A 19458-nucleotide genomic window follows, 5' to 3' on the forward strand; every position below is an offset into this window, starting at 1 on the left:
GCACGCTCGAATGACATCAAGATCTGTGTGCACAGGTAATCGGGGCGGTATTGTTTAGTGCCGCCACCAAATGTCTGGTCAATTTCGTGAGCGGCGCAGATATTACCGTGCCCGGGCACTAGTTGCTATGCGCCCCATTAGCACCCTCTTAAGGCGCTAACGGGAGGCACAAACCAACTGAATTTTTCCCCCTGTATTTATAAACATTGGCCTAGAATTTCAGTGGGCTGCGCCACCAGTTAGAGCCCAAAGAGGGCACTTAGTGAATTTAGCGTCACTGGCCACATCGCCCGTGAAATTTAGCGGGGCGTTAATGGCGGCGTTAGCCTGTAGCGCTGCGCCGCCACGGATGATGTCATCAGTGTACGCAGTGCCCCGCTACCGCCCTGATCGCGATATTGGGTCACGCCCCCCGCTGTAACGCCGGTTGCAATCTGCGACCGGTTTAGGGGGGCAGACCTGCGGCGGTAGTGGCGCTAATTAAAGGGAAGGTGAGGGGCGGCCATTTGTTTTGCTGGCTGCCTGCTAGCACCTCCTCGCGCCGCCGTCCCCGGCCTCCTGAGCACCCGCCCCGGGCAGTGCCGGCTGTGTCCCAAGAGCCCGGCACCTCTCCTCGGTGCCGGGCTCTTTTGCTGGCACTCGCGATCTCTGATCACGCTGGTGCAGGCCCCTCCCCTTTAAGAAGGGGAGGAAGGCCTGCAGTACTGCAGCTCGCCGTGCCACAGCGTGTGGTGCTGCGGCACGTTGTGCTGCGATATTCAGTTTCAGCGCCTCAAGAGGGATGCGGGGCACCTCAAGCGCCAGTGAATTTCTAGGCCATTATCTTTTTTTTTGCAGAATGAAGTTCAGATGTCTTTGCACTGCTAAAAGAGCCAGGGCTATAGTAATGAATGTTTAAGAAACATGTGATTTAAGAACGAGAATGTATTTGTTGATTTGTTTCATAGATACTTGCTTGCACCAGCAGCTAATAATTTCTCACTAACCTTTTCCATGATGCTGGTGGTTTGGGAATTCTTTGCTTTTTAGTCCACCATCAAATTCAGATTGTTCCATGTGCATTTTATAATAATATGCATTTGAATTTTAAATGGCATCTTTGGGATTTGAATAAAGTTCTTAATATTCCATAAATCAGGAAAAGTTACTGATGGTTACACTTTAAAATGAGGTGTGCAGTGTCACGTGGGCAAGAAGCAGATGTCAGCATTCCTGATTGGTGCATGTCGCTTCAGTTTCACTGACTTTCACCCTGCTACCTAAACAGATTCTTGTCTGGCAAGCTCAACATAAAAATAAATTGTCTAACACAACTGCTTTCATTGTTGTAATGGTTGTTGGTTCTGTAACATTCAGGTTTACTACATAAAAGGCTTACATTTCTATCAACTCTTTGTGAAGAGGTTCCTTACCCCATGTAAAACACAGACATTTCACTTTTCCTGATCTCTGAAGGATGATAATCTGCACGAGATTGAAAATACTAAAACCAGAATGAAGATAACTATTTTATTTTATTTAGAAAAGGCTATTATAGTAGAATGTTGTCCGAATCATTGCTTTACAATCCCACCTACCATTCTCTGAGTGTAAAGTTCAAACTGCCAGAGACATAAATATTCTTACCTCATGGCAGCTTCCTTTGTAGGGGAGTAGTTTAATAAACAGGATCACCTCTTGCAATCCTTTTGAAATGTGTCAGAGATTATGCAGATGTGCGATGCCAGTGTCAGTGTAGTAGTGTGAAAGGATTGGGAAACCTGCAATTCACCATGAATACAGTGGCAATTCCATAGGCACCCGCTGAATGGTATCGAGGTCCAAAGTACAGACACATTTTCCCTCATGAACGGCGCAGGGGAGAATCCGCGATGGTGTTTTACCGATCTCCGGCTGTAACTTCGGCGATAAAATGATAATCATCACCTACCCTCAGGAGGCTGAAGAAGTGTCAGTTAGTTAAAGCAGAGTCCAAAGTGCTGATAGTAATTACAGGGCCATCTCATGACTAAGCACAGAGAGGTAAGGCATCACTTGCATGCTAGGAGGCACCCATTGAGACCAGTAGGGTGGCTGCCACACTTAGCCCTCCCACTGAGGTTGTACTTAGAAGGAGCACAAGTTTAGATGGGAGAGACTACACAATATGCAATCTCACCAAGGGCAAGGACCGAGGAAATGAACTGTAAGAGCACATACACAAAGCGGTTGTAGAGAAATAAACTGATTGCAACTTCTTTTAAATGTAACGTGGAGATTAATTTTCAGAAGGGAGATATTAATGTTGCAGGCAGTAGATTGATATGTATATATGATAACAGAGACAGTATTGATGATTAGGCAGGGCAATGCTTTGTTCAAGACCATAGGAATAATCATGTGCAAAAGTCCTGTCAATCAATAAAAGAAAAAAGAAAAGAAAGACTTGCATTTATATAGCAGTTTCACAACCACCAGACATCTCAAAGTGCTTTACAGCCAATGAAGTACTTTTCGAGTGTAGTCACTGTTGTAATGAATAAAGTATCAGTCTCCTTGGCTGCATGTTGCTCCTAATTTATAATGGGAAACAAAGAAATGGCAGAACAACTAAATTCATACTTTGGTTCTGTCTTCACAAAGGAGGACACAAATAACCTCCCAGAGATGCCGGGGAACATAGGGCCTGATGAAAGGGTGGAACTGAAAGAAATCAGTATTTGTAGGGAAATGGTGTTAGGAAAATTGATGGGACTGAAGGCCGATAAATCCTCAGGGCCTGATAATCTACATCCCAGGGTGCTTAAGGAAGTGGCCCTAGAAATAGTAGATGCATTGCTGGTCATCTTCCAGAACTCGATAGACTCTGGAACAGTACCCACGGATTGGAAGGTAGCTAATGTTACCCCACTATTCAAAAAAGGTGGTAGAGAAAAAGCGGGGAATTATAGACCGGTAAGCCTGACATCGGTAGTGGGGAAAATGCTAGAATCTATTATAAAAGATGTAATAGCAGAGCACTTGGTAAGCAGTGACAGGATCGGACAAAGTCAACATGGATTTACAAAAGGTAAATCATGCTTGACTAATCTACTGGAATTTTTTGAGGATGTAACTGGTAAAATAGATAAGGGAGAACCAGTGGATGTGGTGTATTTGGACTTTCAGAAGGCTTTCGATAAGGTCCCACATAAGAGAATAGCATGCAAAATTAAGGCACATGGGATTGGGGGCAAGGTATTGACTTGGATAGAGAACTGGTTGGCGGACAGAAGGCAGAGAGTTGGAATAAACGGGTCGTTTTCCGAGTGGCAGGCAGTGACTAGTGGGGTACCGCAAGGATCGGTCCTAGGACCCCAGCTGTTCACAATATATATTAATGATCTGGACGAGGGAATTGGATGTAATATCTCCAAATTTGCAGACAACACAAAGCTGGGTGGGGGGGTAAGCTGTGAGGAGGATGTCGAGAAACTCCAGTACAATTTGGACAGATTGGGTGGTGGGCAGAAACATGGCAAATGCACTATAATGTGGATAAATGTGAGGTTATCCACTTTGGTGGCAAAAACAGGAAGGCAGATTATTATTTGAATGGCAATAGATTGGGAGAAGGGGAAGTGCAAAGAGGCCTGGGTGTTCTTGTGCACCAGTCGCTGAAGGTAAGCATGCAGGTGCAGCAGGCGGTTAAGAAGGCAAATGGTATGTTGGCCTTCGTAGCAAGAGGGTTCGAGTACAGGAACAAGGATGTCTTGCTACAGCTGTACAGGGCCTTGGTGAGACCGCACCTTGAGTATTGTGTGCAGTTTTGGTCACCTTACCTGAGGAAGGACGTTCTTGCCATGGAAGGAGTACAGCGAAGATTCACCAGGCTGATACCTGGGATGGCAGGAATGACGTATGAGGAGAGATTGTGTCGATTAGGCTTATACTCACTGGAGTTTAGAAGATTGAGAGGGGATCTCATCGAAACCTATAAAATTCTGTCAGGCCTGGACAGACTAGATGCAGGAAGGGTGTTTATGATGGCCGGGGAGTCCAGAACCAGGGGTCATAGTCTAAGGATAAGGGGTAAGCCATTTAGGACTGAAATGAGGAGGAATTTCTTCACCCAGAGAGTGGTGAACCTGTGGAATTCTCTGCCACAGAGGGCGGTTGAGGCCAGTTCATTAAATATATTCATAAAGGAGTTGGATATATTTCTTAAGGCTAAAGGGATCAAGGGATATGGGGAGAAGGCAGGGACAGGGTACTGAATTTGGATGATCAGCCATGATCCCGCGTCGGCGGGATACTCGAGCAGCAGAGCGGGGCTATAAAAGTCCCCAGAGACCAGGTAAGGCCTCACAGCGTCGGCGGGAATCTCGAGCGGCAGAGCGGGGCTATAAAAGTCCCCAGAGACCAGGTAAGGCCTCACAGCGTCGGCGGGAATCTCGAGCGGCAGAGCGGGACTATAAAAGTCCCCAGAGACCAGGTAAGGCCTCACAGCGTCGGCGGGAATCTCGAGCGGCAGAGCGGGACTATAAAAGTCCCCAGAGACCAGGTAAGGCCTCACAGCGTCGGCGGGAAACCTGAGCGGCAGAGCGGGGTATAAAAGTCCCCAGAGACCAGGTAAGGCCTCACAGCGTCGGCGGGAAACTCGAGCAGCAGAGCAGGGCTATAAAAGTCCCCAGAGACCAGGTAAGGCCTCACAGCGTCGGCGGGAATCTCGAGCGGCAGAGCGGGGCTATAAAAGTCCCCAGAGACCAGGTAAGGCCTCACAGCGTCGGCGGGAATCTCGAGCGGCAGAGCGGGACTATAAAAGTCCCCAGAGACCAGGTAAGGCCTCACAGCGTCGGCGGGAATCTCGAGCGGCAGAGCGGGACTATAAAAGTCCCCAGAGACCAGGTAAGGCCTCACAGCGTCGGCGAGAAACCTGAGCGGCAGAGCGGGGTATAAAAGTCCCCAGAGACCAGGTAAGGCCTCACAGCGTCGGCGGGAAACCTGAGCGGCAGAGCGGGGTATAAAAGTCCCCAGAGACCAGGTAAGGCCTCACAGCGTCGGCGGGAAACTCAAGCAGCAGAGCGGGGCTATAAAAGTCCCCAGAGACCAGGTAAGGCCTCACAGCGTCGGCGGGAATCTCGAGCGGCAGAGCGGGGCTATAAAGGTCCCCAGAGACCAGGTAAGGTGTACCAGTCTCCAGTCTCGGAGGGAAGGAGAGAGGTAAAAAGTAATCCAAGTGTGACGTCACCAGAAAGCGGGTAAGTGATTGGTTGGTGAGTATTTCTCCCTTTTAAGCTTAAATCTCTTTGGTTTATAGTTTCTAAGGTGTGATATTCACCATCTAGAATCGGGGCAGAGGATATTTAAGAATAATATTAATAAATTTAATTAATTACATAGAATGGGAGATCAGGTGATGTGTTGCTGCTGCAATATGTGGGAGCTGGTGAACACCATTGATGCTCACGGTGATCACATTTGCAGTAAGTGTTGGCTGCTCGAGGAACTCCGGCTCCGTGGTGAAGAGCTGGAGTCCGAGCTTCAAACACTGAGACACATCAGGGAGGGGGAGAGTTACCTGGACTCTGTGTATCACGAGGTAGTCACACCAATTAGATTAATTAATTCAGATGTAGTCCGTGGCCAGGGTCAGGATGGTGTGACTAGAAGTGAGGCAGTTACGAGGATCCAGGAGGTAGTGTTGGAGGAGCCACAGCCCTTGCACTTGTCCAACAGGTTCGAGGCTCTTACTCCCGGTGGGGACAGGAGCAGGGACTGCAGGGAGGATGAGCAACCTGGCCACAGCACCGTGGAGCAGGGGGCCATTCAAGTGGGGGGAGTTGAAAGAAATGTAGTGGTAGGGGATAGTGTCATTAGGGGGATAGATAGAGTTCTTTGCAGCCAAGAGCGAGAGTCCCGAAGGCTGTGTTGCCTGCCCGGTGCCAGGGTTAAGGACATCTCCTCTGGGCTGGAGAGAAACTTGGAGTGGGAGGGGGAGGATCCAGTTGTCCTGGTCCATGTTGGTACCAACGACATAGATAGGACAAGGAAGGAGGTTCTGCTGAGGGAGTTTGAGCAGCTAGGTGCCAAATTAAAAAGCAGAACCACAAGGGTAATAATCTTTGGATTATTACCTGAGCCACGAGCGAATTTGGCAAGGACAAATAAAATTAGAGAGTTAAATGCGTGGCTCAAAGTCTGGTGTGGGAGAAATGGGTTTTGCTTCCTGGGACACTGGCACCAGTACTGGGGCAGGAGGAAGCTGTTCCATTGGGACGGGCTTCACTTGGCCAGTGCTGGGACTAGAGTCCTGGCGGATCATATAACTAGGGCTGTAGAGAGGGCTTTAAACTAACTAGTGGGGGGGAGGTTCCTAGAGAGCAAATAATAAAAATGACAACAGAGAAGGTAATAGACTTAGGTAGCAGTGGGGAAATTAAAAACCAGAGCGTGTCAGGAAGGGGCAGAAGGTATGGAGTAAAAGATAAAGTAATAAAAAGGGCAAAAGCAGGAACTAAGTGTCACAAAACATCTTTGAAAGTTCTCTATCTGAATGCACGTAGCATTCGTAACAAAATAGACGAGTTAATGGCACAAATAACTACATATGGGTATGATCTTGTGGCCATTACAGAAACATGGCTGCAGGGTGACAATGCCTGGGAATTAAACATACCAGGTTATTTAACGATCAAGAAGGACAGGCAGGAAGGAAGGGGAGGTGGGGTGGCTATGTTAATAAAGGAAGGAATCACTGTAATACAGAGAAATGATATTGGGTCAAAAGATCAGGATAATGAAACAGTTTGGGTGGAGGTAAGGAATAATAAGGGGAAAAAAACACTAGTGGGCGTAATCTATAGGCCTCCGAACAGTGGCAATTCTGTTGGACGGAGTATCAATCAGGAAATAGTTGAGGCTTGTAATAAGGGAACATCTATAATTATGGGGGATTTTAACTATCATATTAATTGGACAAATCAAATTGGGCAGGGCAGCCTTGAGGATGAGTTCATTGAGTGTATTAGGGATGGGTTTCTTGAGCAGTATGTAACTGAACCGACCAGGAGGCAAGCAACCTTAGATCTGGTCCTGTGTAATGAGACAGGATTAATTAAAAATGTCCTAGTAAAGGATCCCCTTGGAATGAGTGACCATAACATGGTTGAATTCCATATTCAATTAGAGGGTGAGAAGGTTGGATCTCAAACAAGCGTGCTAAGTTGAATAAAGGAGACTGAAGGTATGAGAGCGGAATTGAGTAGAGTGGATTGGGAAAATAGATTAAAGGGTAAGACGATACATGATCAGTGGTGTACATTTAAGGAGTTATTTTACAACTTCCAAAACAAATATATTCCACTGAGAAGAAAAGGGTGTAAAAGAAAAGACAGCCATCCGTGGCTAAGTAAAGAAATTAAGGATAGTATTCGACTAAAAACAAGGGCATATAAGGTAGCCAAATCTAGTGGGAGGATAGAGGATTGGGAAAACTTTAAAAGACAGCAAAAAATAACAAAAAGATTGATTAAGAAAGGGAAGATAGATTATGAAAGTAAATTAGCAACAAATATAAAAACAGATAGTAAGAGTTTTATCTATATATATAAATCGGTACTTCTGTCTGTCATTCTGTCATTCTGTCTCTCATTCTGTCATTCTGTCTGTCATTCTGTCATTCTGTCTGTCATCGCGTGTGCGTCTTGCGGGTATGCGCTCGAAAGTTACAGGGTGTACCTACGCGCGCGTTACCTCCAAAGAAAGCTTACGCTTCCGAGACGGTTTTAAGCGTATTTACGTTTCGGCCGGGTTAAATCCCGCCCGCGGTATCCCAAAAACCTTCAACGTTCCGCTCATTAGCATCTCATTATCCGCTCATTAGCGACAGAGTGACCTCGAGCTCGACCAATCGTACGCCGGGTTGCTGGCGTGTGCCGCCAGGCCAATCGGTGCGCGTGTGGCCAGGCTTTATCGTTCTGAACCGAGGTGAGTCGCCGCCATCTTGATTCCAAACTTTTCCTTTCTTTTTTCCGCTTTCTGCGTCTTTAAAAAAAAAAGTTGCTTTTAAAACACATATTGTTTTTTTTAAAAATGATTTAGAAAGTAATTAACTTATCTAATCCCATTAATTTTCCTACCTTTCCCCGTTTTTCCAGGTAGGCCTAGAAGCCTCGTCGTCTCCTCCGCACCCACGCCCGAGCTAGGCACCTCCCGGCCCCACTCGAAGGCTGGAGGGCCGAGCCTCAGCCCAGCGCCGCTAGGGTGTGCGCGCAGCAGGAGCTGAGATGCGGCGTCTCTCTCTGGCTAGCGTCCAGCATTACCCTGGCAACCGGGCCCGCCGGACGTCTGGCACAGCCGCAATCGGCGGTCTTCACCTCGGGGGGGGGGGCCGCGACCCTCGGGATGGGGCCGCGACCCTCGGGGGGGGCCACGACCCTCGGGGGGGGGAGCCGCGCGCGCAGCAGGAGCAGCTGAGACGCGACTTCTCTCTCCCTGCTCGGCCGGGGGGCGGGGCTTGGTCAGCATCACGGTTACCCTGGCAACCGGGCCCGCCGGCCGAGCCAGAGACGCCGCGTCTCAGCTCCTGCTGCGCGCGCAATCGGCGGTCTTCACCTCGGGGGGGGGGCCGTGACACTCGGGGGGGGTCCGCGACCCTCGTGGGGGGGCCCCCACCCTCCCTCCCCTCCCCCCCGCTCCCTTCCCCCCTCCCTTCCCCCCCGCCCTCCATCCCCCCTCCCTTCCCCCCGCCCTTCCCCCCCGCCCTCCCTTCCCCCCCGCCCTTCCCCCTGCCCTTCCCCCCCGCCCTCCCTTCCCCCCCGCCCTTCCCCCCTCCCTTCCCCCCTCCATCCCCCCGCCATTCCCCCCTCCCTCCCCCCCTCCCCTCTGCCCTCCCTTACCCGCCCTCCCCTCCCTGCCCCCCTCCCCTCCCCCCCTCCCCTCCCCCCCTCCCCCTCCCCTCCCCTCCTGCCCTCCCCTCCCCCCTCCCCCTCCACTCCCACTCCCCTCCCCCTCCCCTCCCCCCTCCCTCTCTTCCCCCCAGTCGCTCTCTCTCTTCCCCCCAGTCGCTCTCTCTCTTCCCCCCAGTCGCTCTCTCTCTTCCCCCCAGTCGCTCTCTCTCTTCCCCCCAGTCGCTCTCTCTCTCTCTTCCAGCAACATGCCCTCGAAAAAGCCTCGGCACCGCCGGGCACTTCAGCTTCTATATATATAAATCGGTACTTCTGTCAGTCATTCTGTCATTCTGTCATTCTGTCTGTCATCGCGTGTGCGTCTTGCGGGTATGCGCTCAAAAGTTACAGGGTGTACCTACGCGCGCGTTACCTCCAAAAAAAGCTTACGCTTCCGAGACAGTTTTAAGCGTATTTACGTTTCGGCGGGGCTAAAATTGCGCCCGCGGTATCCCAAAAACCTTCAACATTCCGCTCATTAGCATCTCATTATCCGCTCATTAGCGACAGAGTGACCTCGAGCTCGACCAATCGTACGCCGGGTTGCTGGCGTGTGCCGCCGGGCCAATCGGTGCGTGTGTGGCCGGGTTTTATCGTTCTGAACCGAGGTGAGTCGCCGCCATCTTGATTCCAAACTTTTCCTTTCTTTTTCCCGCTTTCTGCGTCTTAAAAAAAAACGTTGCTTTTAAAACACATATTGTTTTTTTAAAAAATGATTTAGAAAGTAATTAACTTTTCTAATCTCATTAATTTTCCTACCTTTCCCCGTTTTTCCAGGTAGGCCTAGAAGCCTCGGCGTCTCCTCCGCACCCACGCCCGAGCTAGGCACCTCCCGGCCCCACTCGAAGGCTGGAGGGCCGAGCCTCAGCCCAGCGCCGCTAGGGTGCGCACGCAGCAGGAGCTGAGACGCGGCATCTCTCTCTGGCTGGCCAGAGGGCGGGGCTTGCTGAGCGTCCAGCGTTACCCTGGCAACCGGGCCCGCCGGACGTCTCGCACAGCCGCAATCGGCGGTCTTCACCTGGGGGGGGGGGGCCACGACCCTCGGGGGGGCGGGGGGGGGCCGCGACCCTCGTGCGGGGGGTGGGGGGCCGCGCGCGCAGCAGGAGCAGCTGAGACGCGGCGTCTCTCTCTCTGGCTTGGTCAGCGTCACGGTTACCCTGGCAACCGGGCCCGCCGGCCGAGAGAGACGCCGCGTCTCAGCTCCTGCTGCGCGCGCAATCGGCGGCCTTCACCTCGGGGGGGGTGACCCTCCCACCCCTCCCTCTCCCCCCCTTTTCCCCCCCCCCCGCCCTCCCCCCTCCCTTCACCCCCGCCCTCCCTTCCCCCCTCCCTCCCTTCCTCCCCCTCGCCCTCCCTTCCCCGCCCTCCCCCTCCCTCCCTTCCCCGCCCTCCCCCTCCCTCCCCCCCGCCCTCCCTTCCCCTCCCTCCCCTCCCCCCGCCCTCCTTTCCCCTCCCCCTGCCCTCCCTTCCACCCCGCCCTCCCTTCCCCTCCCTCCCCTCCCCCCGCCCTCCCTTCCCCTCCCCCTGCCCTCCCTTCCCCCCCTCCCTTCCTCTCCCTTCCCCTCCCCCCCTCCCTTCCCCGCCCTCCCCCTCCCCTCCCCCCGCCCTCCCTTCCCTGCCCTGCCCTCCCCCTCCCCCTCCCCTCCCCCCCTCCCTCCCCCCTCCCCCCCCTCCCCCTCCCTCCCCTCCCCCTCCCTCCCCTCCCTCCCCCCCTCACCCTCCCTCCCCTCCCTCCCCCCTCCCCTCCCTCTCTTCCCCCCAGTCGCTCTCTCTCTTCCCCCCAGTCGCTCTCTTCTTCCCCCCAGTCGCTCTCACTTCCCCCCAGTCACTCTCTCTCTCTCTTCCAACAACAACATTCCCTCGAAAAAGCCTCGGCACCGCCGGGCACTTCAGCTAGTAGTTATACAAAAAGAAAAAGGGTGGCTAAAGCAAATGTTGGTCCCTTAGAGGATGAGACCGGGAAATTAATGGTGGGAAATATGGAGATGGCAAAAACACTGAATGAATATTTTACATCAGTCTTTACAGTAGAAGACACTAAGAATATTCCAACACTGGACAAACAGGGGGCTAAAGGGGAGGAGGAGCTAAACACGATCAAAATCACTAAGGAAGTGGTACTCGGTAAAATAATGGGACTCAAGGCAGATAAATCACCTGGACCTGATGGCTTACATCCTAGGGTCTTGAGGGAAGTGGCGGTAGGGATTGTGGATGCATTGGTAATAATTTTCCAAAACTCCCTGGACTCGGCAAATGTCCCGGCAGACTGGAAAACTGCTAATGTAACACCCTTATTTAAAAAGGGCAGTAGACAGAAGGCTGGAAACTATAGACCGGTTAGCCTAACATCTGTGGTCGGTAAAATTTTGGAGTCCATTAAAAAGGGGACAGTAACAGGACATTTGGATAATCATAATTTAATAGGACAAAGTCAGCATGGTTTTATGAAGGGGAAGTCATGTTTGACAAATTTGCTGGAGTTCTTTGAGGAAGTAACATATAGGGTGGATAAAGGGGAACCAGTGGACGTAGTGTATTTAGACTTCCAAAAGGCATTTGACAAGGTGCCACACAAAAGATTATTGCTTAAGATAAAAAATCACGGGATTGGGGGTAATATTCTGGCATGGATAGAGGATTGGCTATCTAACAGAAGGCAGAGAGTTGGGATAAATGGTTCATTCTCAGACTGGCAATCAGTAACTAGTGGTGTTCCGCAGGGGTCAGTGCTGGGTCCCCAACTCTTTACAATCTAAATTAACGATTTGGAGGAGGGGACCGAGTGTAACATATCAAAGTTTGCAGATGATACTAAGATGGGAGGGAAAGTAATAAGTGAGGAGGACATAAAAAACCTGCAAGGGGACATCGACAGGCTAAGTAAGTGGGCAGAGATTTGGCAGATGGAATACAATACTGGAAAGTGTGAGGTTATGCAGTTTGGCAGGAAAAATCGTAGAGCAAGTTATTATCTTAATGGCAAGAAACTGGAAAGTACTGAAGTACAAAGGGATCTGGGGGTCCTGGTGCACGAAACTCAAAAGGTTAGTATGCAGGTGCAGCAAGTGATTAAGAAGGCCAATGGAATGTTGGCTTTCATTGCTAGGGGGATAGAATGTAAAAATAGGGAGGTATTGCTTCAGTTGTACAAGGTATTGGTGAGACCGCACCTGGAATACTGCGTACAGTTTTGGTGTCCATACTTAAGAAAGGACATACTTGCTCTCGAGTCAGTACAAAGAAGGTTCACTCGGTTAATCCCGGGGATGAGGGGATGGACATATGAGGAGAGGTTGAGTAGATTGGGACTCTACTCATTGGAGTTCAGAAGAATGAGAGGCGATCTTATTGAAACATATAAGATTGTGAAGGGGTTGGATCAGGTGGATGCGGGGAAGATGTTCCCGATGATGGGTGAAACTAAAACTAGGGGGCATAGTCTTAGAATAAGGGGCTGCTCTTTCAAAACTGAGATGAGGAGGAACTACTTCACTCAGAGGGTGGTAGGTCCATGGAATATGCTGCCCCAAAAAGCTGTAGAAGCTACATCATTACATAAATTTAAAACAGAAATAGACAGTTTCCTAGAAGTAAAGGGAATTAAGGGTTACGGGGAGCGGGCAGGAATTTGGACATGAGTCTAGGTTCGGATCGGTCATGGCCCTGTGGGTAGCGGAGCGGGCCCAGGAGCCGATTGGCCTACTTCTGCTCCTATTTCTTATGTTCTTATGTTCTTATGTAATGGCGGAGCAGGCTCGAAGGGCCGAATGGCCTACTCCTGCTCCTATCTTCTATGTTTCTATGTAATCCATCTTCTTCCTTCACTTCCTCCTCCTCTTTCTCTGTAAAGATTTCAGGCTGCCCCATTTGAGCATTTTGTTGTAGGGTTATTGCTCTCTTGTTAGCAAAATTGTGATGCAGATAATTTTTGACCCTTTGTCTGGACTGTATGCCTCAATCTGTCCAAATAATAAAATCTCTTGTATGTTCCACCCAAGTTCAGAAGGAGGCATGCATCTAGTTGTATCTGCCTCTGTTTGGAGCTAATCAACTGAGTTAATATCGAGGGCTGCAGTGGTCCTTTGTTCCTTAGCATAAAGCCGTCCAGTCTACCTGCTCCTTGAATGACTGTCACAAACTTAATGCTTGGGGTAGATTTTGAACTTGCCATCTGGGCATCATGGGCTCTTCTCCAAATCCATCACTGCCATTGAGATATGTAGTGGAATTCCGATGCTAAACAATGATTGTTGCTAATGTAACAGCAGCTGTCAACAACAGTTCTCTTGGAAAAGTTATCTGCAGAAGTGATCGTACAATGCAATAATGCAGCTTCAAATCCAGCAGTGTATAAAGCACCATTTATAATGTAGTCTTGTGAAAGGAATAAATTCAGGGGTTTAAATTCGGGAGCACCCATGTTTCTTGGGTGTCACCCCACACAGGGTTTAATATCTTGCGCATAAACGGTGAAGTCCGAGGAGCCCCAGATATTGGGCCTCGGCCATCATTACAGTGAGGGTGACAATGCGGCAGGAGGCAACGTGTGGCAGATGCTCCAATTTTGGCCCGCTGCACTGGTCGTGGCTGGACTTGGGGTCATTGGGCCTCATCGGGGGGAGTGGTCAGAGGAAGGATTGGGGGGTTGGAGGAAGGATTGGCCAACCAATGTTGCAGCAGGGGCCTGAAGCAGACGTTCGGCTCCTTATTTCCATATGCAAAGGGCCCAACGCCTGCTTCAGGCATGGGTAAAGGACGCCTCTGTTTGTCCTTACCCAATATGGCGGGTGGTGCACTTCCAGTCGGAAGTATGCGCACGCTTCTTGACCTCCATTTTGAGCCCTTAGGTATCAGAGTCAGATTTTGAACAATGGGGCAGGTGGATGTCCCACTCTGCTGTAGATCGATTGGAATTCAACCAAAGTGGAAAATCCAGCTTGACAGGTCTAAGGAAACTCCTGCACATGATGTCCAAAACCTCTAAAATTTGAATCAGACATTTGGGCCAACTAGCCCAATTCAACAAGGCATGTAACATCACTGAATAAGTCCTCGACTGTATTGTAACGTTTATATTTTAATGAAAAAACAATATTTTTGAAACAAGTATATCAATTCAGATGAGACCACAGGGACACAGCAGCCCAAAGGTTTGAAACGAGAGGAACAATCATTGTAAGAAGCGATGTTACTGTATTAAATGTATGGATGGATCAAAGGCTGTGTTTTTTCATTTACTTTTTGTGCCCTATGTTGATCCCTTGTCAATTCCTGACACACAGTTTCCTTTTATAAAATAAATGAAAGCCCCCTAACTTGACAAGTGGTTGTACAGGGAACACAATAACTGGATGATCGCAACACTGAAGTGCAAGAAGGTGGTGAAAGAGAATAGAAGTTTGCCACTAAAGACTGAAGGTTAAAATATAATAGAAGGGAACCAGTGAAGAATGAAATGAAATGAAGTGTTGCCACAGTTTTCACAATTGTGGCCTGACAGCTCCCTTCCTACAGTTCTCCTTGGGTACTGGAACATGATCTCAAAGTAGCTGTTGTGATCATCATGCTGAAACACCCTGCAGATGACACGGCTCAAACAAAGCAATTCGACGTGAACCCACAGAGGAATCTGTTAGTATTTCTGCAGGCAAATATACACAAGTGCCCAATTATAGTAGGCTAGACAGACAATAGCGTGATTACATTTAACAAAAAATAATTCTGTATTCATTTTCCAATTTGACACCATGAGAGCTTAACAGATATTCTGTGAGAGAAGACAAATGGATATTTTGAAAGCTGCAAGTGGGAAGATCTTTAGCAGTGTTGGCACCACTGAATGCCAGTCGATGTTTTCTCCTTCTTTTGTTCCATCTCACAGAATCACAGAAACCCCACAGTGCAGATAGAGGCCATTTCGGCCCATCGAGCCTGCACTGACACATATCCCACCCGATCCCCGTAACCCCACGTATTTAATCCCCCTAACACTAAGGGTCAATTTATCATAGCCAATCAACCTAACCCGCACATCTTTGGACTGTGGGAGGAAACCGGAGCACCCGGAGGAAACCCACGCAAACACGGGGAGAATGTGCAAACTCCACACAGGCAGTCACCCGAGGCCGGATTTGAACCCGGGTCCCTGGCGTTGTGAGGCAACAGTGCTAACCACTATGCCACCGTGCTGCCCTGTTAAAGTAGATTCCAGAAAGTCTAAAATAACACACACAGCAACCACCAAAAATTGGCATAAAGACAATTGTCATAGAGATTAGTTTCCTATTATAATTAATATACAATGCTACCGGCAGTGAGGTATGTCACAGCCATTTTCAGGGCTGCATTGCTCTACCTATAAAGGGAAGGATATCTTATTAGGTATCTATGTTACCCTTACCCAGATAATATGGAAGATATAGACTGGCCTTGCAACTGGTTCCTCCTTGTCCACTGATGTGGTGGCTGGCTGGTCCTGCCCACTTTCTGGCATATGTAAAGAAAGAAATAGCTTGCATTTACATAGCGCCTTTCACAACATCGGGATGTCTCAAAGCACTTTACAGCCAATGAAGTACTTTTGAAGTGTAGTCACTGTTGTAATGTAGGGAAATGCAGCAGCCAATTTGCACACAGCAAGCTCCCACAAACAGCGATGAGATAAATGACCAGATAACCTGGTAATGTTGTTGAGGACATGTACTGTCATTTGAGTGATAGCCTGACTGTTCTTAAGAACTGTTCCACTGGAGGTTCCACATCATAAGTGGACGTGGTATTGTCCTTTAGAGACAGCAGCTCATCTGTTCCTACTTGCCCTTGAGCAAGTCCACTGTACTAGGAGCAGACCTGAAAGCACTAATGAGATTAATGAAGCCCTGTGCCATGGCTCTCTCCATTGATCTTCCAGCAGGTTGAAGTTAGACACAAGAGCCTGATGTACATTTGAGTCAAAACTTCTATACAGTAATAACAGTGTGAGCGTTCACAAGAGATTCTTTAACTGCATTTAGACTCGTCCCATGGAGTTGCTTTGTTCTCCATGGTAGACTACAATGCTGATAAATCTTCCTGCATAACTGCAGACATAAGTAGTACACTCCTGCACAATCGTCGCCAGAGAATCATGCTCAGATAGCAACCCTTTTTATAGGCAGGTCTCATGAGATTCAAAACCTTAGGCTGTTCAGCGAAGATGGACATGAACTGCCCTCCATCACTTACTCTTCCTCAACTATGTTCTGTGAATTAGTTGGCACGCTTGCCTAAAGCTCACTGCCTAAATTCCCCAGAGTGGATGTACCTGTACGGATACTTGTGACAGGTGAACTGAGTGACCCAGGGTGCTGAGATGTGCTTGTTGTATCTCACTTACACTTTAGCCTCATTTTTGGGGGATACCCATAGAAACACGAGGGACATATGTTAGAAAGCTGGTTGCTTGATATTCCTTAAAATAGTACTTATATTCCTACATCTGTGAGCTATGGTGTTATGCTTGAGTGACTGCCTGTGTGACAGTGAGTGAATGAGTGACTGAGTGAACGAATGACTGAGTGGAAGAAAAAAACTAACAAGCGCTGTATGATCCTAACTTTAGGTTTCTGTGCAGCCAGCAACATTACCCTCCCCACTCCCGGGGGCTGGATTTTCCCGTTTCCCACTCGCACAGTGCGGGGGGACCTGGGAGAAGGTGGTAAACCTGGATAATCAGGTTTCCTGGCACGCTGACTCCACAGCGTACATGCGACGTGACAGGCTGGCTTTCAGCTGTGTGGGAAATGCGTACCAGGAAGCTGCAGGACCAGGTAGGTGCTGGGCCCAGGATGGTGGGGGGGGGGACGGAATCCAAAGTCAGGGGAGGGGCTCCCATCCCCTGGGGGGTGCGATCCATGACCCCGAGGGGGGCCAGGCTGATGGTGGGGGAGCTTGGGGGCTGGGAGGAAGCAAACCTGCTCCTCCCGACCCACAAGGATTTCTCTCCGAGGCTGGGGATACTATAATAGCATGGATAGAGGATTGGTTAACAAACAGAAAACAGGGAGTAGGGATAACCGGATCTTTTTCAGGTTGGCAGGCTGTAACTAGTGGGGTGCCGCAAGGATCAGTGTTGGGGCCTCAACTATTTACAATCTATATTAATGACCTAGATGAAGGGACCGAGTGTAATGTATCCAAGTTTGCTGATGATACAAAGCTAGGTGGGAAAGTATGAAGGGATAATTACTAGTCCTAGCCCTTTTTTGGCTACCCCGGATCAGGTGTATTCCCCAGACATTCACCTTCAACTAAAGTTAGATATAGCCAAATTCTATAAGACGCTTAATTGGGTCTAAATGTCCAGGCTATCTCTCCCTAAAGGAAAGGAATGACTTGAAGATGTTACCATCCTCCAGATAGCACTTTTAATAAGTTTAACTAGACTGTAACCTTCCGGATATTATGAGGGTCCGGAATACTCCCCCAGAATTCTGCAACTCCTCACCAAAGTGTGTACAGAGATTGAGTTTGCGAGTTTGATACAGAAATACTCTGTGAGACTGTTCTGGAAATTATGTGGACATTATGGACATTTTACATGCAGATAGCACCCTCTGGTGGTAGCTAGCATATTGCAGTGACATTCTGGACATTTTTACATGCAGTAGCACCCTCTGGTCGTGGTTATTGTGTTAGCAGTGTGTTTGTATGGAACAGAGGTCATTTGACCTTTGTTCCTTTCTTCCTGTGTGAGGTCATTTGACCTTTGTTCCTTTCTTCCTGTGAGAGGTCATTTGACCTTCGTACCTTTCTTCCTGTGTAACCCAGGAAGTAGTATCCCAGGAAGTAGAATTCCACAAAGAACCTGGCAGTAATGGAGGATTCCATAAGGGATTCACAATCCAATGTAATCTGATTTCATATGTTAGGCCAAGCGCACTATCTGTGAGTATCTTTGTTTGTTAGCATAATAGCAACATTGTCAGAGTAGTATTTTGACAATAATATGTTTATAAAAGGTTAATATTTGATAGTTACAGAAGTTAGTCCAAATGTTAGTTAGTTATACAATTAATCTATTCTGCTGTTGTAAATATGTTTATATCTTATGTAATATTGAATGTATAGTACTCAGTTTATGTACAAAACATACTTTATCTTTGTTTACAGTTTCACAAATTTGTTCAAGTAAAGGCTTCAAACAGCAAACGGCTTCACGAAGAATTATTTTGAATAAGTGTTTAACTTGCTGGATAACTAGATAGGAGCACGTCTAGCGCGGCCAGTACAGTGAAAAGATAGCAATATGGCTAGCTGTGAAGAGCGGAGCAGGAGGAACCCAGTGTAAGCCTTAACCTCGTAGAGCACATCTACCTCACATCAACATGTCAGAAGATAATAATGAAAATGCTTTGCAGCGAGGAGAAGACCTTAAAGAGGCAGACGAAACTGTAGAAGGTGACAATCGGTCTATAAGCTCCAGTTACGTCAGATCGCAAGCTGGTTCATGGTCATCAGGTGGTTCTAGAATAAGCGTGACTATCGCCAGAGCACGGGCGAAGCTAGTGGCAGCTCAAGCCAGAGCTGCACATGCGGACAGTGAAATAGAAATAAAAGTAAGACAGGCCCGTCTCCAAGCTGAACTCCAGGCTGAACAGCCCCGACATCAAGCTGACCTGGCCCGTCACCAGGTTGAACGACAAACTGAACAGGCCCGTCTCCAAGCCACATTAGATGCCCTGCAGCAACAAAAAGAGATAGATGCTGCATTAGCCGAGACGCAAGCATTCGAGGCAATTTTGGAGGGAGCTGTTCCCGAGACAGCTTACAAACCTTTAATTCCCATTCCGTGGCAGAGTCCACGACAGCGCAACATAGATTACGTGAGCGACGATGCCAACATACAGTTTACAGGAGAAAGGGATGGAGGCCCGCACATCTCTACAGACGCAAGCACTTCGTATAACATGCCACAAGTTGCCAACCAAGGTCAAAGCAGACGGCATGCCTCAAGCCGCAGAGTCTCCCCCAGCAGAACGGAAGACACGGTGCAGAGGAATAGGATGCTGAATAGAGAAAGTCAGAGGCAAATCCCCACTCGGTTCCTTGAGACCCCCAACAGAGCCCCTAGCCAAGGCAACCCTGGCACAGGTCCCAGCACCTACGACCTCGCCAAATACCTTGCACGCACCCAGCTGGTGACTTCGGGGTTAATCAAGTTTGATGACAGGCCGGAGAATTATCGGGCTTGGAAGTCCTGCTTCCACGATGCCATATCGAGCTTAGACCTGTCGGCAGAAGAAGAGCTCGGCCTCCTTATCAAATGGCTCGGCCCAGAGTCCGCCGGACAGGCCTGCAGGATAAAAGCGGCCAATGTGGGACAGCTGCCAGAGGGGTTGGAGAAGGCTTGGGCGAGGCTGGAAGAAAGCTACGGCTCGCCCAAAGCCATTGAAAGGGCTCTCTTTGACAGGTTGGAGAACTTTCCGAGGTTGACGAGTAAGCAACCACAGAAGCTCCGCAACCTTGGAGATCTGCTGTCGGAACTCGAAGCCGCAAAGCAGGACGGCTA

Source organism: Somniosus microcephalus, chromosome 7 (assembly GCF_052327205.1).
Source record: "Somniosus microcephalus isolate GS21.2 chromosome 7, FLI_Smic_1.0, whole genome shotgun sequence".
NCBI classification, from domain to species: domain Eukaryota; kingdom Metazoa; phylum Chordata; class Chondrichthyes; order Squaliformes; family Somniosidae; genus Somniosus; species Somniosus microcephalus.